Raw genomic sequence first — 24,789 nt, 5'->3', positions numbered from 1 at the left:
TGCTGACAGGGGAGGACCTGTTACGAGGGGACAAATGGGAGGTCGGGAACGGCGGCAGCCCGAGTGGGGACTCGAGGAAGCGGTGGGCGCGAGCTCGAGGCTGGCCTAAAAAGGATGATGGCTAGTTGGCGGGGGGAGGTTGGAAGCCCCCCGTCCAGGCTGATCACATGGAACGTGAGAGGACTGAATGGGCCGGTCAAGAGGGCTCGCGTGTTCGCGCATTTGAAGGAACTGAAGGTGGACGTGGCAATGCTACGAGAGACACCTAAAGGTTAAAGACCAGACGAGATTGAGGAAGGGGTGGGTTAGCCAAGTATTCCACTCAGGACTGGACTCAATGACCAGGGGGGTAGCAATCGTGATCAGCAAACGAGTGGCATTCGAGGCAGGGAGAATCGTGTCAGACAAAGGGGGTAGGTACATAATGGTGAGTTTTTAAAAAAATATTTTATTATTAACACTAAGAAGGTAAGTAAGTGATTTTTACTCATTTTTACTTTTATACCTTTTTCAAATTGTGTGTGTCGGGGGGAAACTGAAGTGACATCACAGAAAAGCTGTGGACTGAGTGGCTGGTTGGGATTCTACACTAAATTTAAAAAATTGAGCATTGGTAACTAATTAAACATAATTACTAAAGTATAATTCAGAGGGATATCTAAGCCAGAGATCGGAGAGTACTATATTTAGCTTTTGCATTTCTATTAGAAATCTAGTGCTAGGAAACAGACAGTTAACAGTAACTTTGAAATTTTTTTTAAAATATTTTTTTTTTAAATTTTTTTAAATTTTAATTAATTGACGCAATGTCAGTTAGAGGGGTGCTGTGCTCTGACTGTGAGATGTGGCAGGTCCGGGAGGCTTCCAGCGTCCCGGATGGCTTCATCTGCAGAAAGTGCACCCAACTGGAGCTCCTCACAGACCGCATGGTTCGGTTGGAGCGGCAATTGGATGCACTTAGGAGCATGCAGGTGGCGGAAAGCGTCATAGATCGCAGTTATGTAAATGTGGTCACACCCAAGGTGCAGGCAGTGAAATGGGTGACCACCAGAAAGGGCAGGCAGTCAGTGCAGGAATCCCCTGTGGTTGTCCCCCTCTCGAACAGATATATCCCTTTGGATACTGTCGGGGGGGATAGCCTATCAGGGGAAAACAGCAGCAGCCAGAGCAGTGGCACCACGGCTGGCTCTGATGTTCAGAAGGGAGGGTCAAAGCGCAGAAGAGTAATAGTAATAGGGGACTCTATAGTCAGGGGCACAGATAGGCGCTTCTGCGGACGTGAAAGAGACTCCAGGATGGTATGTTGCCTCCCTGGTGCCAGGGTCCAGGATGTCTCCGAACGGGTAGAGGGCATCCTGAAGGGGGAGGGCAAACAGGCAGAGGTCGTTGTACATAGTGGTACTAACGACATAGGCAGGAAGGGGCATGAGGTTCTGCAGCAGGAGTTCAGGGAGCTAGGCAGAAAGTTAAAAGACAGGACCTCGAGGGTTGTAATCTCGGGATTACTCCTTGTGCCACGTGCCAGTGAGGCTAGAAATAGGAAGATAGAGCAGCTAAACACGTGGCTAAACAGCTGGTGTAGGAGGGAGGGTTTCCATTATCTGGACCACTGGGAGCTCTTCCGGGGCAGGTGTGACCTGTATAAGAAGGACGGGTTGCATCTAAACCGGAGAGGCATAAATATCCTGGCCGCGAGGTTTGCTGGTGTCACACGGGAGTGTTTAAACTAGTATGGCAGGGGGGTGGGCACGGGAGCAATAGGTCAGAAGGTGAGAGCATTGAGGGAGAACTAGGGAACAGGGACAGTGTAGCTCTGAGGCAGAGCAGACAGGGAGAAGTTGCTGAACACAGCGGGTCTGGTGGCCTGAAGTGCATATGTTTTAATGCAAGAAGTATTACGGGTAAGGCAGATGAACTTAGAGCTTGGATTAGTACTTGGAACTATGATGTTGTTGCCATTACAGAGACCTGGTTGAGGGAAGGGCAGGATTGGCAGCTAAACGTTCCAGGATTTAGATGTTTCAGGCGGGATAGAGGGGGATGTAAAAGGGGAGGCGGAGTTGCGCTACTGGTTCGGGAGAATATCACAGCTGTACTGCGAGAGGACACCTCAGAGGGCAGTGAGGCTATATGGGTAGAGATCAGGAATAAGAAGGGTGCAGTCACAATGTTGGGGGTATACTACAGGCCTCCAAACAGCCAGCGGGAGATAGAGGAGCAGATAGGTAGACAGATTTTGGAAAAGAGTAAAAACAACAGGGTTGTGGTGATGGGAAACTTCAACTTCCCCAATATTGACTGGGACTCACTTAGTGCCAGGGGCTTAGACGGGGCGGAGTTTGTAAGGAGCATCCAGGAGGGCTTCTTAAAACAATATGTAGACAGTCCAACTAGGGGAGGGGCGGTACTGGACCTGGTATTGAGGAATGAGCCCGGCCAGGTGGTAGATGTTTCAGTAGGGGAGCATTTCGGCAACAGTGACCACAATTCAGTAAGTTTTAAAGTACTGGTGGACAAGGATAAGAGTGGTCCTAGGATGAAGGTGCTAAATTGCGGGAAGGCTAATTATAACAATATTAGGCGGGAACTGAAGAACATAGATTGGGGGCGGATGTTTGAGGGCAAATCAACATCTGACATGTGGGAGGCTTTCAAGTGGCAGTTGAAAGGAATACAGGACCGGCATGTTCCTGTGAGGAAGAAGTATAAATACGGCAATTTTCGGGAACCTTGGATGACGAGTGATAATGTAGGCCTCGTCAAAAAGAAAAAGGAGGCATTTGTCAGGGCTAAAAGGCTGGGAACAGACGAAGCCTGCGTGGAATATAAGGAAAGTAGGAAGGAACTTAAGCAAGGAGTCAGAAGGGCTAGAAGGGGTCACGAAAAGTCATTGTCAAATAGGGTTAAGGAAAATCCCAAGGCTTTTTACACGTACATAAAAAGCAAGAGGGTAGCCAGGGAAAGGGTTGGCCCACTGAAGGATAGGCAAGGGAATCTATGTGTGGAGCCAGAGGAAATGGGCGAGGTACTAAATGAATACTTTGCATCAGTATTCACCAAAGAGAAGGAATTGGTAGATGTTGAGTCTGGAGAAGGGGGTGTAGATAGCCTGGGTCACATTGTGATCCAAAAAGACGAGGTGTTGGGTGTCTTAAAAAATATTAAGGTAGATAAGTCCCCAGGGCCTGATGGGATCTACCCCAGAATACTGAAGGAGGCTGGAGAGGAAATTGCTGAGGCCTTGACAGAAATCTTTGGATCCTCGCTGTCTTCAGGGGATGTCCCGGAGGACTGGAGAATAGCCAATGTTGTTCCTCTGTTTAAGAAGGGTAGCAAGGATAATCCCGGGAACTACAGGCCGGTGAGCCTTACTTCAGTGGTAGGGAAATTACTGGAGAGAATTCTTCGAGACAGGATGTACTCCCATTTGGAAGCAAATGGACGTATTCATGAGAGGCAGCACGGTTTTGTGAAGGGGAGGTCGTGTCTCACTAACTTGATAGAGTTTTTCGAGGAGGTCACTAAGATGATTGATGCAGGTAGGGCAGTGGATGTTGTCTATATGGACTTCAGTAAGGCCTTTGACAAGGTCCCTCATGGTAGACTAGTACAAAAGGTGAAGTCACACGGGATCAGGGGTCAGCTGGCAAGGTGGATACAGAACTGGCTAGGCCATAGAAGGCAGAGAGTAGCAATGGAAGGATGCTTTTCTCATTGGAGGGCTGTGACCAGTGGTGTTCCACAGGGATCAGTGCTGGGACCTTTGCTCTTTGTAGTATATATAAATGATTTGGAGGAAAATGTAACTGGTCTGATTAGTAAGTTTGCAGACGACACAAAGGTTGGTGGAATTGTGGATAGCGATGAGGACTGTCGGAGGATACAGCAGGATTTAGATTGTTTGGAGACTTGGGCGGAGAGATGGCAGATGGAGTTTAATCTGGACAAATGTGAGGTAATGCATTTTGGAAGGTCTAATGCAGGTAGGGAATATACAGTGAATGGTAGAACCCTCAAGAGTATTGAAAGTCAAAGAGATCTAGGAGTACAGGTCCACAGGTCATTGAAAGGGGCAACACAGGTGGAGAAGGTAGTCAAGAAGGCATACGGCATGCTTGCCTTCATTGGCCGGGGCATTGAGTATAAGAATTGGCAAGTCATGTTGCAGCTGTATAGAACCTTAGTGAGGCCACACTTTCAGTATAGTGTTCAATTCTGGTCGCCACACTACCAGAAGGATGTGGAGGCTTTAGAGAGGGTGCAGAAGAGATTTACAAGAATGTTGCCTGGTATGGAGGGCATTAGCTATGAGGAGCGGTTGAATAAACTCGGTTTGTTCTCACTGGAACGAAGGAGGTTGAGGGGAGACCTGATAGAGGTATACAAAATTATGAGGGGCATAGACAGAGTGGATAGTCAGAGGCTTTTCCCCAGGGTAGAGGGGTCAATTACTAGGGGGCATAGGTTTAAGGTGAGAGGGGCAAGGTTTAGAGTAGATGTACGAGGCAAGTTTTTTACGCAGAGGGTGCCTGGAACTCGCTACCGGAGGAGGTGGTGGAAGCAGGGACGATAGTGACATTTAAGGGGCATCTTGACAAATACATGAATAGGATGGGAATAGAAGGATACGGACCCAGGAAGTGTAGAAGATTGTAGTTTAGTCGGGCAGCATGGTCGGCACGGGCTTGGAGGGCCGAAGGGCCTGTTCCTGTGCTGTACATTTCTTTGTTCTTTGTTTGGAAGCTGGAGGGAGTGTGAGTGGTACTTGTGAACATATATGCTCTGAATTGGGACAACGTGAAATTTATGAGGTGGGTGTTAGGTAAGATCCCAGATTTAGAGTCACACAACCTGATCATGGGAGGGGACTTCAACACAGTCATTGATCCGGAAGTGGACAGGTCAAAATCCAGGACAGGGGGGAGGCCGGCTGCAGCAAAGGAATTGAAGGGTTTTATGGAACAGATGGGGGGAGTAGACCTATGGAGGTTTGCACGGCCGAGGACGAAGGAGTTTTCCTTTTCTTCACATGTCCACAAGGTATACTCTCGCATCGACTTTTTTGTACTGAGCAGGGCGCTAATACCGAAGGTGGTGGATACTGAGTACTCGGCAATCGCAGTGTTGGACCATGCCCCGCATTGGGTGGATCTACGGGTTAGTGTGGAGAGAGGGCAATGCCCGCTGTGGAGACTGGATGTGGGGTTGCTAGCAATCTGTGGGCGGGTTAACAAGTCCATCCAGAACTACCTGGAAACAAATGATACAGGGGAGGCCTCTGCAGCGATGGTCTGGGAAGCTTTGAAGGCAGTAGTCAGAGGGGAATTTATCTCAATACGGGCCCACAGAGAAAAGGTGGAACGGGCTGAGAGGGACAGGTTAGTTGAGGAGATACTCCACGTGGACAGGAGATACTCGGAGGCCCTGGACGCGGGGCTACTGAGGCAGCGGTGGAGGTTACAGGTGGAGTTTGGGCTGTTGACCACAGGGAAAGCAGTGGAACAGTTGAGGAAGGCAAGGGGAGCGATCTATGAGTCCGGGGAAAAGGCAAGCAGAATGTTGGCGCACCAGCTCAGGAAAAGAGAGGCGGCCAGGGAGATAGGTAAAGTAAAGAGTAGAGATGGTAATACTGTCCTGGACCCAGCGTGGGTGAACGAGATGTTTTAAGGAATTTTATCGTAAATTATATGAGTCGGAGCCCCCGGCTGGGGTGGGGGGGATGAGGCAGTTTCTGGATCAGTTGAGGTTCCCGAGGGTGGAGGAGGTTCTGGTGGAGGGGCTGGGAGCCCCAATTGAGATTGAGGAAATAATCAAGTGGCTGGAGGACATGCAGTCGGGCAAGGCCCTGGGGCCTGACGGCTACCCAGTGGAATTATATAAGAAGTTTTCAGAGATATTGAGCCCACTGCTGGTGAGAACATTTAATGAAGCAAGAGAGAAGGGAGTTCTCCCCCCAACAATGTCACAGGCCTCGATTTCATTGATTCTGAAACGGGAGAAGGATCCGGAGCCAGGCGGGTCATACAGGCTGATTTCTCTACTGAATGTGGACGCCAAACTGCTGGCTAAGATACTGACCACAAGGATAGAGGACTGTGTCCCAGGGGTGATAGGCGAAGACCAGGCGGGATTTGTTAAGGGTAGGCAACTCAAGGCCAATGTTCGAAGCCTTCTCAATGTTATTATGATGCCCTCAGAAGGAGAGGAGGTGGAGGTTGTGGTAGCGATGGATGCGGAGAAGGCTTTTGATCGGGTGGAGTGGAATTACCTGTGGGAGGCGCTGGGAAGGTTTGGGTTTGGTGGGAGCTTTATTGACTGGGTGCGGGTGCTCTATCAGGCATCAGTAGCGAATGTGCGTATGAACCGGCTGAGGTCGGGGTATTTTGAACTACACCGAGGGACGAGCAAGGGTGCCCCCTCTCCCTGTTACTGTTTGCTCTGGCCATAGAGCCATTGGCCATGGTGTTAAGAACCTCTAGGAACTGGAAAGGGCTGGTTCAGGGGTTGGTGGAGCACCGGGTCTCACTCTACGCAGTTGACCTACTCTTGTACATTTCAGACCCGTTGGAGGGGATGGGGGAAGTAATGCGAATTTTGGGGGAATTTGGCAATTTTTCAGGGTATAAATTGAACATGGGGCAAAGCGAGATGTTTGCGATCCAGGCAAGAGGGCAGGAGAGACCGGGAGAGCTGCCGCTTAGAATGGGAGGGAAGAGCTTTTGATATCTGGGAATCAAGGTGGCCCGGGAATGGGAGGCACTGCACAAGTTAAACCTATCCCGGTTGGAAGAACAACTGGAAGTGGACTTTAAGAGATGGGACATCCTCCCGCTATCACTAGCAGGGAGGGTACAGTCCGTGAAAATGACGGTCCTCCCCAGATTTCTGTTTGTCTTTCAGTGCCTCCCCATCTTCATCCCAAAGGCCTTTTTCAAGCGGGTGAATAAGGTTATTTTGGGCTTAGTGTGGGCGAGTAAAACCCCGCGAGTGAAGAAAGTGTTGCTGGAGCACAGACAGGGGGAGGGTGGGTTGGCGCTGCCGAACTTCTGCAATTACTACTGGGCGGCTAATATAGCCATGATTAGGAAGTGGGTAGTGGGGGAGGAGTCGGCATGGGAGCGGATGGAGGCGGCGTCATGTAAAGACACCAGTTTGGGAGCACTGGTAACGGCACCTCTGCCGTTCTCGCCGGCCCGATACTCCACAAGTCCAGTGGTAGTGGCGGCTCTGAGGATCTGGGGACAGGGGAGGAGATATAAGAGAGGGTAGGGAGCATCGATTTGGACCCTGATTTGTAACAACCACAGGTTTGTACCGGGTGGGCGAGATGGTGTGTTCTGGAGTTGGCAGAGGGCAGGAATTAGGATGAGGGATCTATTTATAGATGGGAGCTTTCCCAGCTTAAAAGCTTTGGAGGATAAATTTAAATTGCCAGCAGGGAATGGTTTTAAGGATTTGCAAGTGCGAGGCTTCCTGAGAAAACAGGTGCCGGCCTTTCCGCTGCTGCCGCCACGGGGGTTAGAGGATAGAGTAGTTTCCAGTACCTGGGTGGGAGAGGGGAAGGTATCAGATATTTACCAGGAGCCTTCGGAGGCAGAGGAAACTCCAGTGGAGGAGCTTAAGGGCAAGTGGGAAGACGAGCTAGGAGGAGAGATAGAGGCGGGTCTATGGGCGGATGCCCTAAGCAGGGTTAATACCTCCTCATCATGCGCCAGGCTTAGCCTGATACAATGTAAGGTAGTCCCCCGGGCACACATGACAGCAGCTAGGATGAATAAGTTCTTTGGGGTTGAGGATAGGTGTGCGAGGCGCGCGGGAAGCCCAGCAAATCATGTCCACATGTTTTGGGCATGTCCGAAGCTTAGAGGGTTTTGGCAGGATTTTGCTAAGGCAATGTCTGCGGTACTAAAAACACGGGTGGTGCTGAGTCCGGAGGTAGCGAAACTTGGAGTGTCAGAAGAGCCGGGGGTTCAGGGGGCGAAAGAGGCCAACGTCCTGGCCTTTGCCTCCCTGGTAGCCCGGAGACGGATCTTATTAATGTGGAGGGACTCGAAGCCCCCGAGTGTGGAGACCTGGGTTAGTGACATGGCTGGGTTTCTCAGTCTCGAGAAAATAAAGTTTGCCTTAAGCGGGTCAATGTTAGTGTCCCCCCGGAGGTGGCAGCCGTTCGTCGACTTTCTCGGGGAAAATAAAAATGTCAGCAGATGCAGTATTCCAAGGGCGGGGGGGGGGGGGGGGGGGGGGGGGGGGGGAATTGTTGTTGTATGGTTGAGGTGTGTGAAGATTGGGCTGGGGGGGGGGAAATGTTTATTTTACCATGTTGATGTCATTTTTTTATGTTACTGTTATAAAAAATTTCAAATACCTCAATAAAATATTTTTTTTAAAACAAGAAATGTTGGGCACGATTTTGTCACTCCGTTGCGCATGCCGCAGATCTCAGTGCGCCAGGAAGTTCGTGGGGGAGGCCCAAATTGGCTGTGCACCAGGCGCAAAACTGTGCGTGAGCCCAGCGCCATCTGGATCATGCCCTCACTGCATGATTAGATAATCATATTTAAAAGAGCCATTAGCACCCCCCCCCCCCCCACCCCTCACGGCACCCGGACAATTTGGCACTCCCAGGGTGTCTGGGACACTTCCAACGTACCAGGCTGACCGTACCAAGGTGCCAGTTTGGCACTGCCAAGAGTCAGGGCTTGAAGAGGGCTATGCCCATCAAAGGGAGTTATTGAAGGGAGGTTATGAAGGGTGGGAGGGTGCAGCTGGTATGAAGGGGCATCATAAATGTTGGGGGGGGGTGAAGGGGGGGGGTCCTGAAAGGAGGGGTCTCAGCGACCGCAGAGTGTGGTGTCATCACTTGGGGAGGGGATAATGCCCTTGAATGGTGGGGGGGGCTAAGAGGGGGGTCTGAAAGGGGGTCTCAGCGACCGCAGAGCATGGTGTCATCACTTGGGGGGGGGGGAGAATGATGCGCTTGTCTGTGGGGTGGCATTGTCTGTGGGTGAGGGTGTGGGGGACCTTCAAGCTCACTCAGAGATCAGGGCACATTTTTAGAATGGCGTCCCAATCTCTGAGGAACTGGTCTCATCGGCAAGTTCAGCTCCCGAGGTGGAACAGCACTTAGGAGGTCTTCCAGGGGATCTGGGCCTCCAGTCTGGCACTGCCTTGGTTTCCAGGTGACACTGGCAGGGGCACTGCCGGGCTGACGGTGTCAGGCTGGCATTGAACCTGTGCCGCGGATCAGGCCTGGGGGTGCCCTACCCGTGTAAGTTAGAGTGCGGGGCCCCCGAGGACCTCCTTATTGGTGAGTTGGGGCTTTGGAGATAGGGGGATTGTGCCAGGGGGTCGAGATATCGTGATGCCATTTAAAAATGGTTCCCCAATCTCCTCCTGCACTGAGGAGTTCTGGCGAGGCGAGATCTTCAGTGCAGAAAACGGGACTAAGTGCAGCCTTGGCGGGGCATTTCCTCACTGAGGTCCTGGATTGCAACTAATTTCCGTTCGATAGCATGTTTTTTGCCGGCACTACGATGCTGGGAAACACCTGGCTAAACGCACTCTGTTGCAATTCAGTTAGATTGCGCCCTAAGTGTGGGTGAATCCAGGTCTGGATCTCACCAAAACGCCGACGGCAAATACTCTGCCAAACTTACCCAAAGTTACACTTGGGGCACGTTTATCCAGAAAGATGTCTGAGTGTTGCAGTGAGCAGGAATTGCCAGCAAGGTCAGCAATGCTACTCAACGTTAATTGGTCCACTGAATGAGACCCCATGGACTTCTCGCTGCAAATGCCGGCTTGCCAGCCAATTCGCTGGCACCACTTTCGCCACCCCCCTGCTAACTAGATCGAGCAGCACTTAAGCAGCACTTGCTCAGCCAACCGCAGTCAGCTTGTAACAATGGCGCCGAGGATTTGGGATGCAGACTTGGGGAGGCTCCTAGATGCAGTGGAGGTCAGGAGAGATGTCCTGTTCCCCAGAGGGTCCCGGAGGGTGAGCCACAGGGCAGTCAACGCTGCCTGGGATGAGGTGGCAGTGGCTGTAGGCTCCAGGAGTGTGACCAGGAGGACTGACCTCCAGTGCCGATAAAAAGATCAACGACCTACACCGGACAGCATGAGTGAGTAGATGGCAATGACCCCCCCACCCCCCCCGAGACCTTTCCGCCCCCACGCGAGCATCCACCCCCCCAACACTCCATGAGACCCCCAACCCTCCCTTCACCCCCCTCCCTTCACCCCATCCCTCTCGTCCCCGCTCCCTTAAACCTCCCTCCCCATCCCTCCCTTCATCCAGCACTGTGAACCACGTGTGTGGCTAACGATGCCATCTCTGTGTCTCCTCAAGAAAAACTCTCCCACAACCATCGGGAGAGAATCCAGACTGGCAGAGGCATGCAGGACTTAAGAATCTTCAATTCCTTGAAGGAAAGGGCCCTGGAGGTGAGTGGGGTGCCCGAGGACAGGGTGGTGACACATACGGAGGTTGGCGGAAGCCGCAGAGGTGAGGACCCACCGGGCGTCACCCAGAGGACCTGTCAAACGTGAGTGATCATTACCTTACTGACGGACCCACCCCTCACACTGACCACATGTCCATTCTCCCGCAGGTCCTCCAGCTGATGGTGCCGGACCACCCCAGGGGGTCCCTTCTCCAGTCTCCCAGGAGACCACCTCGGAGGGAAGCTCCAAGGAAGACACAATGAGTGGTGATAATTGGTTTCTCGCCATGCTACGGCGGGATCCTGATTTCGCCTACAAGAGCGAGCTGGGTCCATCACAAACTGTTTGGCGCCTCGCAAAGTTCTGTTTTTTGGCCTCTCCCGCTATTCACTGGCCTCGTTTCCTTCGGGCTAGAGCACATTTTTTGGAGAATCGAGTCTGTTACGTATTTTCATAAATGGGGCTTCCACTGTCGTAATTATAGTAGTGGAGTGCAGTGGAGTAGGAGGGTTTCCATGGAAATCCCTGGTCAAAAACAGAACCTTGAAAATTGGGTTATTAAATCAATGATTAAAACTGACAGTTGGGCCCAATTTTAACTCGCAGGAAGCAAATGGATTTTGAGTGTGTTACAATCTCATCATTTACAAGGTCCTTTACAATGAAACATCACACCACCACTCTGCTACTTTTCCCATCTTCTTTTAACATGTCTCTTTCTCAATTGTTTTTGCTGTTTTTTTTCATTTAAATTGTTTCTCCTCCTACTTCAGTTGTCTTTCTATCTCAGCTCTCAATTTAGAGGCAGGTTTGACTTGGACTTTCAAAGGACTCATTACTTGAGAAGTGAAGTGCAGAAGATAATGTGGGACACAAGGCAACCTGGCAATTGGAGGACAGTGCTTATGGATTCACTTATCATCCTTCACCTGAGGAAGGAGCAGTGCTCCGAAATGTAGCCATCTGGGATGGCCACTTCCCGATTACAAAATGGACACTTTGCAAAGATTGCAGGGGAAATGGACAATGCTGAGAAACTAAGCAGGTTCAGTGTTTGTCTGCATATTGGAGCCGTAGCTCCTTGACAAGACCAAAACTGTAGGCCCATTAGCATACTAATGGGCCATCTCCGGGAACAAAATAGTAATATTTGAGTAACCGATCCTAAGGCAGACACCGGCGCCAGAGGAGACCGAAAACAAACCCACCCCTTTATTGGATGAGATCAATATGAATGATCAAGAAACGGCCCAATTGATTGGGGCCAAGTTCAAGGCCCGCCCAAAAGAGCGCGAAGCCCCTTTATAAGAAGGAGCTCCAAGAGAGAATCGTTCTCTTGGACCCGGCTCTCACCGTGGAGAGACCTGTCCACCAGCTTCACCAGAAGCAAGTAAGTCCAAGGTCAACGCACGCTACCAGACAGACGACCTCAGATGTTTCCCTGTACCAGTTCCACCCCAGCAGCCTCAGAACCGAACAACAGCCATTGTTCCTCTGACTGAGTGGGCGCCCAAAGCTAAATATAGGCTTTAGCAAGTGTGAGAACGATACTGATCAAACCTCCGAGATTCGGAAGTGTGTTAATGCATGCGTATTAACAGGGATAGAAGGTAAACCTGATAGTTTAGTCTGTAGAGTTTCGTGCATGAGTATATTTAACTGTGTGTGTAAATAAATAAGCATTGTCTTTGAACTAACTAACTGGTGTACCGAGTCTTTGATCAATATTCGGGTTTGAACCTTGTGGCGGTATCGAAGGATCTGTTCTGGGGCCGTTGCTGTTTGTCATTTTTATCAATGACCTAGAGGAGGGCGCAGAAGGGTGGGTGAGTAAATTTGCGGATGACACAGAAGTCGGTGGTGTTGTCGACAGTGCGGAAGGATGTAGCAGGTTACAGAGGGACATAGATAAGCTGCAGAGCTGGGCTGAGAGGTGGCAAATGGAGTTTAATGTAGAGAAGTGTGAGGTGATTCACTTTGGAAGGAATAACAGGAATGCGGAATATTTGGCTAATGGTAAAGTTCTTGGAAGTGTGGATGAGCAGAGGGATCTAGGTGTCCATGTACATAGATCCCTGAAAGTTGCCACCCAAGTTGATAGGGTTGTGAAGAAGGCCTATGGAGTGTTGGCCTTTATTGGTAGAGGGATTGAGTTCCGGAGTCATGAGGTCATGTTGCAGCTGTACAAAACTCTGGTTCGGCCGCATTTGGAGTATTGCGTACAGTTCTGGTCACCGCATTATAGGAAGGACGTGGAAGCTTTGGAGCGGGTGCAGAGGAGATTTACCAGGATGTTGCCTGGTATGGAGGGAAAATCTTATGAGGAAAGGCTGATGGACTTGAGGTTGTTTTCGTTGGAGAGAAGAAGGTTAAGAGGAGACTTAATAGAGGCATACAAAATGATCAGGGGGTTAGATAGGGTGGACAGTGAGAGTCTTCTCCCACGGATGGAAATGGCTAGCACGAGGGGATATAGCTTTAAACTGAGGGGTAATAGATATAGGACAGAGGTCAGAGGTAGGTTCTTTACGCAAAGAGTGGTGAGGCCGTGGAATGCCCTACCTGCAACAGTAGTGAACTCGCCAACATTGAGGGCATTTAAAAGTTTATTGGATAAGCATGTGGATGATAATGGCATTGTGTAGGTTAGATGGCTTTTTGTTTCGGTGCAGCATCGTGGGCCGAAGGGCCTGTACTGCGTTGTATCGTTTTATGTTCTATGTTCTATAATCACCGGTTGCAGCATTTATGTAGAGGACGCGCAGGGACGCGCCCTTGAAGAGATTTCATTAAAGTTGCCAGGACATCTAGGCTCGCAGGCAGCAGAACTCGCAGTCATAGCGTACATTGTAGATCACCCCGACTCGTTTCCGGCCCCAGCCGACATATATTCGGACAGTTTATATGTCTGCAGTAATTTAACGGAATTCCTACCCCTGTGGGAAACTAGAGGATTTGTTTCCGCAGACGGAAAGCCCCTACCCTCAGCCCATTACTCCGGCATATCCTAGAGACAGCTAAAGATAGGAAATATGGCATAATTAAGGTTCGCAGTCATCACCATTCTTCCCCCCCCCCGGTAACGTTAAAGCAGATGTTCTAGCGAAGGCAGGTTGCAGACATGGTTACTTTTGGAACCCCCCCCGAGAGCACCCCATTACACGCGGTTCAGGTCTACAGACCAACATTCAGGATCTAGCGAAAGCCCAAAACGAAGATGAAAAGCTCAGGGAAGTTTCAAATGGAACCTTCCCAGCCCCATACAAAAAGTTTAAGAACGCAATTAGCACACATGACGGTGTGATTTTGAAAGTCGGAATTTATGTAGTTCCCAGCCAGGACAGGAACCAGATTATTTGTCAGTTCCATGACAATCATGGACACCAAGGCATTGAACCCACCCTAACCCACCTCAGACCTCTCTGCTGGTGGCCTGATTTAAAAGCCGATGTAACCCATTACATTGAAAATTGCTTGATCTGTGCCCAGAACAATCCGGACAGATATGCAAGAAAGGCTCAGCTTAGTCACACCCGCTCCGTTAATGGCCCCTGGACGAATTTGCAGATAGATTATATAGGACCCGTACCCCCCTGCAGAAATGGTTTTAAGTATGTGTTGGTGATCATCGACACTTTCACAAAATGGGTGGAAGCTTTTCCATCCAGAACGAATACGGCCAAAACAACAGCTAAAATCCTAACACAGCACATCTTTACAAGGTGGGGCCTCCCATGCAGTATAGAGTCCGATCAAGGCTCCCATTTTACAGGAAGAGTAATGAAGAACGTCCTCACAATTTTCGGAATTAGGCAAAAGTTTCACATTGCATACCACCCCCAGTCAGGCGGCATTGTAGAGAGGATGAACAGAACTCTAAAAAACACTCTCAGGAAAATGGTGCAACAGAACAGCACCTGGGACTCAGTTCTCCCCTTCGCACTGATGTTCATAAGAAACACGGTATCCATGTCCACAGGATACACCCCCCACACCCTCATGACCGGACGCCCCATGAAAGGGGCAGAGTATTTATTAGGACTGGATTTGGCGAGCCCTGCAGTCACCGCCCTCACGCATGAAAATGCTGTACAGCAGCTTATTGAGAATATAAAGGCAGCCCAGCTCGCAGCAGCTGTGAGACGTGGGACCAGGAGGAAACAAAGCAAGGCCTGTTTCGATAAAACAGTACACGCCACCGAGTTTGTAGTCGGGCAACAAGTGATACTTTCCCTATACAACCCAGTTCATTCCTTTCTCCCAAATTTTCCGGACCGTACTCCATCTCTGACAAAGTCAGCCCCTCTATATATAAGATCACATATCCCAATGGCAAGTCTTCGTGGTTTCACATAAACCAGCTTAAGGCTTGTGGCTCGCAAAACAACCATGCACACCACATCTCGCTCGCAGCAGCAGACGAGCATGCCCCGCCCACAGATGACGCATTCTTACCCTCTCCCAGCCAGTCCAGCCCGTTCTCAGACACATCTTCAACTCCACCCCCAGAGGAACGACTCTGCCTCTCGCTTCCTTCAACCAGCAGCGACAGTGACAGCGATAGCAATGACGACAGCCACAGCACATCACGTTATGATTACACCCCTGCACCAGACCCCACTCCCAGCGAATCCGAGCATGATTTCAATGACCCCTTCGAAATCACGTACATCAAAGCCCCTGACCCAGACCCACCGACCGACGATTACGGATTAAAACCTAGTAGCTCCAACCTCTCACATGATTCTGGCACCGAGACAATTCGTTTAGGCTCATCCGGAATGATGAGATGGACCCCAATTCGCCCCAAGCAGCTTTAGCCAAACTACTCCAGTCAAGAGTATGGCAGCCAGGAGAAGATGATGACATAGAGTCTGACTTCCACCAAACAAATCCCTTTGCGACCTTGTTCGCTACTGAGCAATGAGGTGTCCACATGATGGTAAAAAGGAACCGATGGAGAGATACAGTGTCCTTTCTGATGGAACCTGCACCATGTTTGTCGTATGTTTGTTCGTTTAATGTACATGTTAAATGTTGTTTGTGAATTTAAAAGTTTTCATGGCCCACGCCACTACCCTTTTGACGCCCAATGGCTGTTAATGGAACAAGTTTGTCAACAGACAACCGTTCAGAGGAACTAGTTTGTCGGCAGACTCCACTCATAACTACTCTTCTGTTTCGAAGGTAATCACGAGAGGCAGCCCCCACGACGACCACATTCTTACCCGTTCTTGCCGGTCGCTCAGGCAGTGGAGAAACGGCACTGGTCCCCGCCCTGCCTGATGACCCCCCTCTGGTCAGCTACGCTCGGGTAGAGCATGAACGTCACTGATCACCGTCCTACCCGGGGATTCCACCCATTTCTTACCCGCCGCGGTCCATACGCACCTCATTTTGGCACTTTCAGTTCAAAATTCTTTTGTTTGTTTCTGGCGACCCTTAAGTTGCTTCCGTATGCTATTTACATCCTCAAACACTAGGATGGTAGATCGCACAGGCTGCGAGACGGCTCGCACTGTGTCTGTATTTTTCTCGGATGTCTTGTCCAAATATTTGGTTTAAAAAAAAAATGAGGGAGACACAGATGGTGACCAATTATATTATGCTTGTGTCCACAGAACTCCGGAACCTCAGGAACCCCAGAGGAAGAAAAAGAAGAAGACCGAAAGAAGGAAAGATGAAGACAACCTTCATGTTTTTCACCTGGATCTTAGCGGGATCCCTTCAGTTGCTCGCGGACGCTACCCCCCTGACCCCACCACACAGGCCGTGAATGATTCCCACCTCTGCTATACACTGTACCCTGAGATAGTTAACCCCGAGATAGTTACCCCCGAGACAGTTACTAACACCCTGACCTGGTGTGACAGATTTATCACCTGGCATTCACTATCTTACATAGTAGAAGCACTCTTAGTACTGGCGATACTCTGCAGTATCGTGCAGACACTTAGACTCAGGAAATGGCGAAGGAGAGCCTCCCACTCTCGCACCCCGGTATACACGTTTAGATCCCCTATTTTCGGACTTCACCAAACCCCCCAACCCCTTGAGTGAATTAAAGTGCATCCGTTTCTTGGTGTGTGTTTATTTCATTCAATAAAGAAATGTAAACCTCTGTGCTTGACTGCCAAGCCAGAGAAACTTGTGTTGCTGCTATTTGTACAGTTTAAAGTGTTGTAGATTATTGTTGATTGTTTGAGTGAGGATAGTTTATTGAGGATAGTTAGAGGTTACAGTTTTTTTATTTTGTAATGCATGCCTGAATGTCATAGTGCCCCATATAGATTTATAGTGATGTATGTATGCAAAATGATTTTAGGTAAAAATTGCGATTCATAGGATAGGGCAGTATAGAGCCCGTGAAGTGCTTATGGGTGCCCCGCTTGGTCAGAGGACGAAGACGACGCGGTAATGTGATCCTTCACGCTTCGCGTTGAGGATCACAAGGAGGGTGTGTAGCCATCTGGGATGGCCACTTCCCGATTACAAAATGGAAACTTTGCAAAGATTGCAGGGAAAATGGACAATACTGAGAAAACAAGCAGGTTCAGAGTTTGTCTGCATATTGGAGCCGCAGCTCCCAGACAAGACCAAAACTGTAGGCCCATTAGCATACTAATGGACCATCTCCGGGAACAAAAGAGTAACATTTGAGTAACCGATACTAGGGCAGACACCCCGGCGCCAGAGGAGACTGAAAACAAAGCAGGCCAAAGGCCACCTAGGACACGCCCAGCCATCAGGGCACCCACCCCTTTATTGGATGAGATCAATATGAATGATCAAGAAACGGCCCAATTGATTGGGGCCAAGTTCAAGGCCCGCCCAAAAGAGCCCGAAGCTAAGTATAGGCTTTAGCAGTAGTGATAGTTTAGTCTGTAGAGTTTCGTGCATGAGTATATTTAACTGAGTGTGTAAATAAATAAGCATTGACTTTGAACTAACTAACTGGTGTACCAAGTCTTTGATCAGTATTCGGGTTTGAACCTTGTGGCGGTATCGAAAGATGCCTGGCGACTCTAGAGCAAACGTAATCAGAATTAAGGAAGGCGACCATATTGACCGCCATATTCAGAACCAAATAAAAATAGCAACAGAAAGCTAGTGATTTGAAAAAACCCTGTTGGACTTTAACCTGGTATTGTAAGACTTCTTACTGTGCTCACCCCAGTCCAACACCGGCATATCCACATTCTGGCTATTTAAGAACAAGTAACATTCAAAAAAATCCAACCTGCAGAAATTAAACAAATACTCTTCTCGTGTTTTGGGGGATCAGTTTGTTTAAGCTCACATCTCCAGAACCTGCCAAGCTCTTCCCGTGCAGCTGCAACACTGGCATCTACCTGGCAATGTGGAAAATTTCCCAGACATATCTTGTACACATAAAGCAATCTGGCCAATTACCGCCCTATCAGTCTACTCTCAATCATCAATAAACTGATGGAAAGGGTCAACAATGGTGCTGTGAAGCAGCACTTGCCTAGCAATAACCTGCTCATTGACGATCAGTTTGTGTTCCGCCAGGATCACTCAGCTACTGAACAATTTGCAGTCTTGGTTTAAACATAGACAAAAGAGCTGATTTCCTGAGGTGAGGTGAGAGTCTCTGTCCTTGAATTCATGGCAACGTTTGACTGAGTATGGCATCAAGGAGCCCTAACAAAACTGGAGTCAATGGGAATAAGGAGGAATACCACCCACTGGTTGGAATCATACCTAGCACAAAGGTAAATGGTTGTGGTGGTTGGAGGTCAATCATCTCAGCTCCAGGACATCACTGCAGGAGTTCCTCAGAGTAGTGTCCTAGACCTAACCATCTTCAGCTACTTCATCAATGACCTTCCTTCCATCAAAAGGTCAGAATTGGGAATACTCACTGGTGATTGCACAGTGTTCAGCGCCATTTGTGACTCCTCAGATACTGAAGCAGTCCATGTCCAAATGTAGCAAGACCTGGACAATATCCAAGCTTGGGATGACAAGTGCCAAATAACAATCATGCCACACAAGTGCCAGGCAATGACCATCTCCAACAAGAGAGAATCTAGCCATTGCCCTTGATGATCAATGTCATTACCATCACAGAATCCCCCACTATCTACATCTTGGCGGTTACCATTAACTAGAAACTGAACTGGACCAGCCATATAAATGCTGTGGCTCCAAGAGCAGGATAGAGACTAGGAATCCTGTACAGGGTAACTCACCTCCTGACTACCCAAAGCCTTTCAAAAATCAGGAGTGCGATGGAATACTCTCCACTTGCCTGGATGAGTGGAGCTCCAACAACACTCAAGAAGCTCAACAACATCTAGGACAAAGCATTCCATTTGATTGCTACCCCTTCAACAAACATTCAAACACTGACCACCGATGCATAGTAGTTGCAGTGTGTACCATCTACAAAATGCATTGCAGAATCTCACCAAGGCTCCTCGGGCAGCATCTTTCAAACCCACGACCGCTACCATCTAGAAGGACAAGGGCAGCAGATATATGGGAATACCACCACCTGGAAGTTCTGCGCCAAGTTACTCACGATCCTGACTTGGAAATATATCACTGTTCCTTCACTGTCGCTGGGTCAAAAATCTGTAACTCCCTCCCTAAGAGTACTGTAGGTGTACCTACACCTCAGGGACTATAGCAGTTCAAGAAGGCAGCTCGTCATAACCTTCTGAAGTGCAATTAGGGATGGCCAATAAATGCTGGCCTAGCCAGCGATGCTCAAATCCTGTAAATTAATTTTTAGAAGTTCTTTACCGTAGCATTCCTGATTTAACATAGAACATAGAAAATACAGCACAGAACAGGCCCTTCGGCCCACGATGTTGTGCCGAACCTTTGTCCTAGATTAATCATAGATTATCATTGAACCTACAGTGCAGAAGGAGGCCATTCGGCCCCCCGAGTCCGCACCGGCCCCCGGAAAGAGCACCCCACCCAAACCCAACACCTCCACCCAACACCAAGGGCAATTTGGACATTAAGGGCAATTTATCATTGGCCAATTCACCTAACCCGCACATCTTTGGACTGTGGGAGGAAACCGGAGCACCCGGAGGAAACCCACGCAGACACGGGGAGGACGTGCAGACTCCGCGCAGACAGTGACCCAAGCCGGAATCGAACCTGGGACCCTGGAGCTGTGATGCAATTGTGCTATCCACAATGCTACCGTGCTGCCCTTAAGAACAAATAAATCTACACTATATCATTTTACCGTAATCCATGTACCTATCCAATAGCTGCTTGAAGGTCCCTAATGTTTCCGACTCAACTACTTCCACAGGCAGTGCATTCCATGCCCCCACTACTCTCTGGGTAAAGAACCTACCTCTGATATCCCTCCTATATCTTCCACATTTCACCTTAAATTTATGTCCCCTTGTAATGGTTTGTTCCACCCGGGGAAAAAGTCTCTGACTGTCTACTCTATCTATTCCCCTGATCATCTTATAAACCTCTATCAAGTCGCCCCTCATCCTTCTCCGTTCTAATGAGAAAAGGCCTAGCACCCTCAACCTTTCCTCGTAAGACCTACTCTCCATTCCAGGCAACATCCTGGTAAATCTCCTTTGCACCTTTTCCAAAGCTTCCACATCCTTCCTAAAATGAGGCGACCAGAACTGTACACAGTACTCCAAATGTGGCCTTACCAAAGTTTTGTACAGCTGCATCATCACCTCACGGCTCTTAAATTCAATCCCTCTGTTAATGAACGCGAGCACACCATAGGCCTTCTTCACAACTCTATCCACTTGAGTGGCAACTTTCAAAGATGTATGAACATAGACCCCAAGATCTCTCTGCTCCTCCACATTGCCAAGAACTCTACCGTTAACCCTGTATTCCGCATTCATATTTGTCCTTCCAAAATGGACAACCTCACACTTTTCAGGGTTAAACTCCATCTGCCACTTCTCAGCCCAGCTCTGCATCCTATCTATGTCTCTTTGCAGCCGACAACAGCCCTCCTTACTATCCACAACTCCACCAATCTTTGTATCGTCTGCAAATTTACTGACCCACCCTTCAACTCCCTCATCCAAGTCATTAATGAAAATCACAAACAGCAGAGGATCCAGAACTGATCCCTGCGGTACGCCACTGGTAACTGGGATCCAGGCTGAATATTTGCCATCCACCACCACTCTCTGACTTCTATCGGTTAGCCAGTTCGTTATCCAACTGGCCAAATTTCCCACTATCCCATGCCTCCTTACTTTCTGCATAAGCCTACCATGGGGAACTTTATCAAATGCCTTACTAAAATCCATGTACACTACATCCACTGCTTTACCTTCATCCACATGCTTGGTCACCTCCTCAAAGAATTCAATAAGACTTGTAAGGCAAGACCTACCCCTCACAAATCCGTGCTGACTATCCCTAATCAAGCAGTGTCTTTCTAGATGCTCAGAAATCCTATCCTTCAGTACCCTTTCCATTACTTTGCCTACCACTGAAGTAAGACTAACTGGCCTATAATTCCCAGGGTTATCCTTAGTTCCTTTTTTGAACAGGGGCACGACATTCGCCACTCTCCAATCCCCTGGCACTACCCCTGTTGACAGTGAGGACGAAAAGATCATTGCCAACGGCTCTGCAATTTCATCTCTTGCTTCCCATAGAATCCTTGGATATATCCCGTCAGGCCCGGGGGACTTGTCTATCCTCAAGTTTTTCAAAATGCCCAACACATCTTCCTTCCTAACAAGTATTTCCTCGAGCTTACCAATCTGTTTCACACTGTCCTCTCCAACAATATCGCCCCTCTCATTTGTAAATACAGAAGAAAAGTACTCGTTCAAGACCTCTCCTATCTCTTCAGACTCAATACACAATCTCCCGCTACTGTCCTTGATCGGACCTACCCTCGCTCTAGTCATTCTCATATTTCTCACATATGTGTAAAAGGCCTTGGGGTTTTCCTTGATCCTACCCGCCAAAGATTGTTCATGCCCTCTCTTAGCTCTCCTAATCCCTTTCTTCAGTTCCCTCCTGGCTATCTTGTATCCCTCCAATGCCCTGTCTGAACCTTGTTTCCTCAGCCTTACATAAGTCACCTTTTTCCTCTTAACAAGACATTCAACCTCTCTTGTCAACCATAGTTCCCTCACTTGACCATCTCTTCCCTGCCTGACAGGGACATACATATCAAGGACACGTAGCACCTGTTCCTTGAACATTTATGCAAATGTTTTGTGACATTTGGAGTAACAACCCATTTTCCAGATAAAGTTCAATTCCATTCCTTTTTTCATTTGCCTCATACTTGCTTCAAGATAATCTTAATTCAAAAGCCAAGATTGAGCTTAAGTATTTAGATTGTGCTGTGTATCAGAGTAACATCACTGGCTGGTGTAATGTCACGTGTGACATTATTAGAGCGTTTCACTGGGTTTTGTGGCGTTCACCATTGTACCCTGTTTGAGCAGCATCTTATAAATAAACCCTTTGCTCTATGTTACATGAACTCGATGTGTGTCACTTCTGATTCATTCTCTTTTCAGCTACAATGAAAAACATAACAAAAGAGAAGCTGGCGATGAGAACGGGGGCTATTTAAAAACAAAGGGAGTAAAACAACTTTCAACAATGATTTTGTGCGCCAGAAGAAGGAATTATCGATGGAGATTCAGGCCCATGCACCATCAGGAGTGAGGTGAGGACAAATATCGTCGACATCCAAGGTGAAATCATCGTTGTGGCAAGTAAAAACAACTCAGAAACTGACAGTTTGCAGCGGGATGTCGGCGTATCATCCGTGCGATCGTGACATCCGCTAGTACAAAGGAAAAGTTTTCTTTTTAAAAAGCTATCGGACAACTGCGGATTACTGGGATCTTACTTCAAATGGAGGACTGAGGTTTTCAGTACACTGACCGTTGTGGTAGATGGAGCTGCGGAGACTGCGCACAAGGCTCTGAAACGGGCCGCAGGATCGCAAATCTACAGGGCTGCCGACTCAGCAAACTACTGCCCGGGAATCGATAGCGAGGCACAGAAACAGCTAGTCTGCTTGTGCACTAAGAGTTTGGCTGTTTTAAACGGAGAGAAAATAAATGTCCGGGTAGACAGGATGAAGGCTGAGTAGCCCAAATCAGGGAGCTGCAATCCAAAAATGGCGGGAAGAAAAGACGCCATGGACGCATTTGATGGGCAGGAGAAGACATGGAACTCTTATGAAGAAAGGTTCCAGTTGTTCCTTCAAGTCAATCAAACACCAGCGGACCTGCACACTGTGACCTTTCTTAGCTCCGTTGGGAGGAAACCATTCATGTTGCTACAGAATTTAGTGCACCCAACTAAACCTGGCAACTGGTCAGTTGCAAGAACATTTCTCTCCCCGTCCAATATTAATAACTGAAAGATTCCACTTTCACTGTCATTCACAGGGGGAAGGAGAAAACATTTCACAATTTGCTGCATTACTGCGAAAGCTAGCAAAGTATACAAATTGGCCAAACTTTGGATGATACACTTTGTGACTGATTAGTTTGTGGCCTTAGGAATGAAGCCATCCAAAGTAAATTGTTGACTGAAGTTGCATTAACCCTAAAATCTGCTATAGAAATTATGGAACTTGCTGCAAGAGAAGCTTCGCTGATTGGTGTTCGAGCTAAAGTCCATAAGATGGAGTTTGTGAGAATCATAGAACCATACAATTCCTACAGTGCAGAAGGCCCATCGAATCTGCACAAACCCTCAAAAAGAGCACCCTACCTAGACCCACATAGAACATAGAACACAGAATATTACAGCGTAGTACAGGCCCTTCGGCCCTCGATGTTGGGCCGACCTGTGAAACCACTCTGAAGCCCATCTACACTATTCCCTTATAGTCCATACGTCTATCCAATGACCATTTGAATGCCCTTAGTGTTGGCGAGTCCACTACTGTTGCAGGCAGGGCACTCCACGCCCTTACTACTCTCTGAGTAAAGAACCTACCTCTGACATCTGTCTTATATCTGTCTCCCCTCAATTTAAAACTATATCCCCTCGTGCTAGATATCACCATCCGAGGAAAAAGGTTCTCACTGTCCACCCTATCCAATCCTCTGATCATCTTGCATGCCTCAATTAAGTTGCCTCTTAACCTTCTTCTCTCTAATGAAAACAGCCTCAAGTCCCTCAGCCTTTCCTCATAAGATCTTCCCTCCATACCAGGCAACATTCTGGTAAATCTCCTCTGCACCCTTTCCAATGCTTCCACATCCTTCCTATAATGCGGTGACCAGAATTGCACGCAATACTCCAAATGCGGCCGCACCAGAGTTTTGTACAGCTGCAACATGACCTCATGGCTCAATCCCTCTACCAATAAAAGCTAACACACCGTACGCCTTCTTAACAACCCTCTCAACCTGGGTGGCAACTTTCAGGGATCTATGTACATGGACACCGAGATCTCTCTGCTCATCCACACTGCCAAGAATCTTACCATTAGCCCAGTACTCTGTCTTCCTGTTATTCCTTCCAAAATGAATCAGCTCACACTTTTCTGCATTAAACTCCATTTGCTACCTCTCAGCCCAGCGCTGCAGCTTATCTATGTCCCTCTGTAACTTGTAACATCCTTCCGCACTGTCCACAACTCGACCGACTTTAGTGTCATCTGCAAATTTACTCACCCATTCTTCTACGCCCTCCTCCAGGTCATTTATAAAAATAACAAACAGCAGTGGCTCCAAAACAGATCCTTGTGGTACACCACTAGTAACTGGACTCTAGTCTGAACATTTCCCATCAACCACCACCCTTTGCCTTCTTCCAGCTCGCCAATTTCTGATCCAAACTGCTAAATCACCCTGAATCCCATGCCTCCTTATTTTCTGCAGTAGCCTTTCGTGGGGAACCTTATCAAACGCTTTACTGAAATCCATATACGCCACATCAACCGCCTTACCCTCATCCACCTGTTTGGTCACTTTGTCAAAGAACTCAATAAGGTTTGTGAGGCTCGACCTACCCTTCACAAAACCATGTTGACTATCTCTAATCAAATGATTCCTTTCCAGATGATTATACATCCTATCTCTTATAAACCTTTCCAAGATTTTGCCCACAACAGAAGTAAGGCTCACTGGTCTATAGTTACCGGGGTTGTCTCTACTTCCCTTCTTGAACAAGGGGACAGCATTTGCTATCCTCCAGTCTTCTGGCACTATTCCTGTAGACAAAGATGACTTAAAGATCAAAGCCAAAGGCTCAGCAATCTCCTCCCTAGCTTCCCAGAGAATCCTAGGATAAATCCCATCCGGCCCAGGGGATTTATCTATTTTCACACTTTCCAGAATTGTTAACACCTCCTCCTTATGAACCTCA

At 48.5% G+C, this 24,789-nt stretch overlaps 1 protein-coding gene across 3 annotated transcripts in view; it reads right to left on the bottom strand.

Moving 5' to 3' along the window:
* rasgrf2b (Ras protein-specific guanine nucleotide-releasing factor 2b) overlaps positions 1-24,789 on the bottom strand; it is a 465,843-nt gene that overhangs the window by 140,719 nt on the left and 300,335 nt on the right. The gene's annotated exons all lie outside the window — the stretch shown is intronic.

Source organism: Scyliorhinus torazame, chromosome 9, assembly GCF_047496885.1.
Source record: "Scyliorhinus torazame isolate Kashiwa2021f chromosome 9, sScyTor2.1, whole genome shotgun sequence".
Taxonomy (NCBI): Eukaryota; Metazoa; Chordata; class Chondrichthyes; order Carcharhiniformes; family Scyliorhinidae; genus Scyliorhinus; species Scyliorhinus torazame.
Note: the sequence above shows the minus strand (reverse complement) of the source record. Positions and strands in the feature narration are given on the sequence as shown.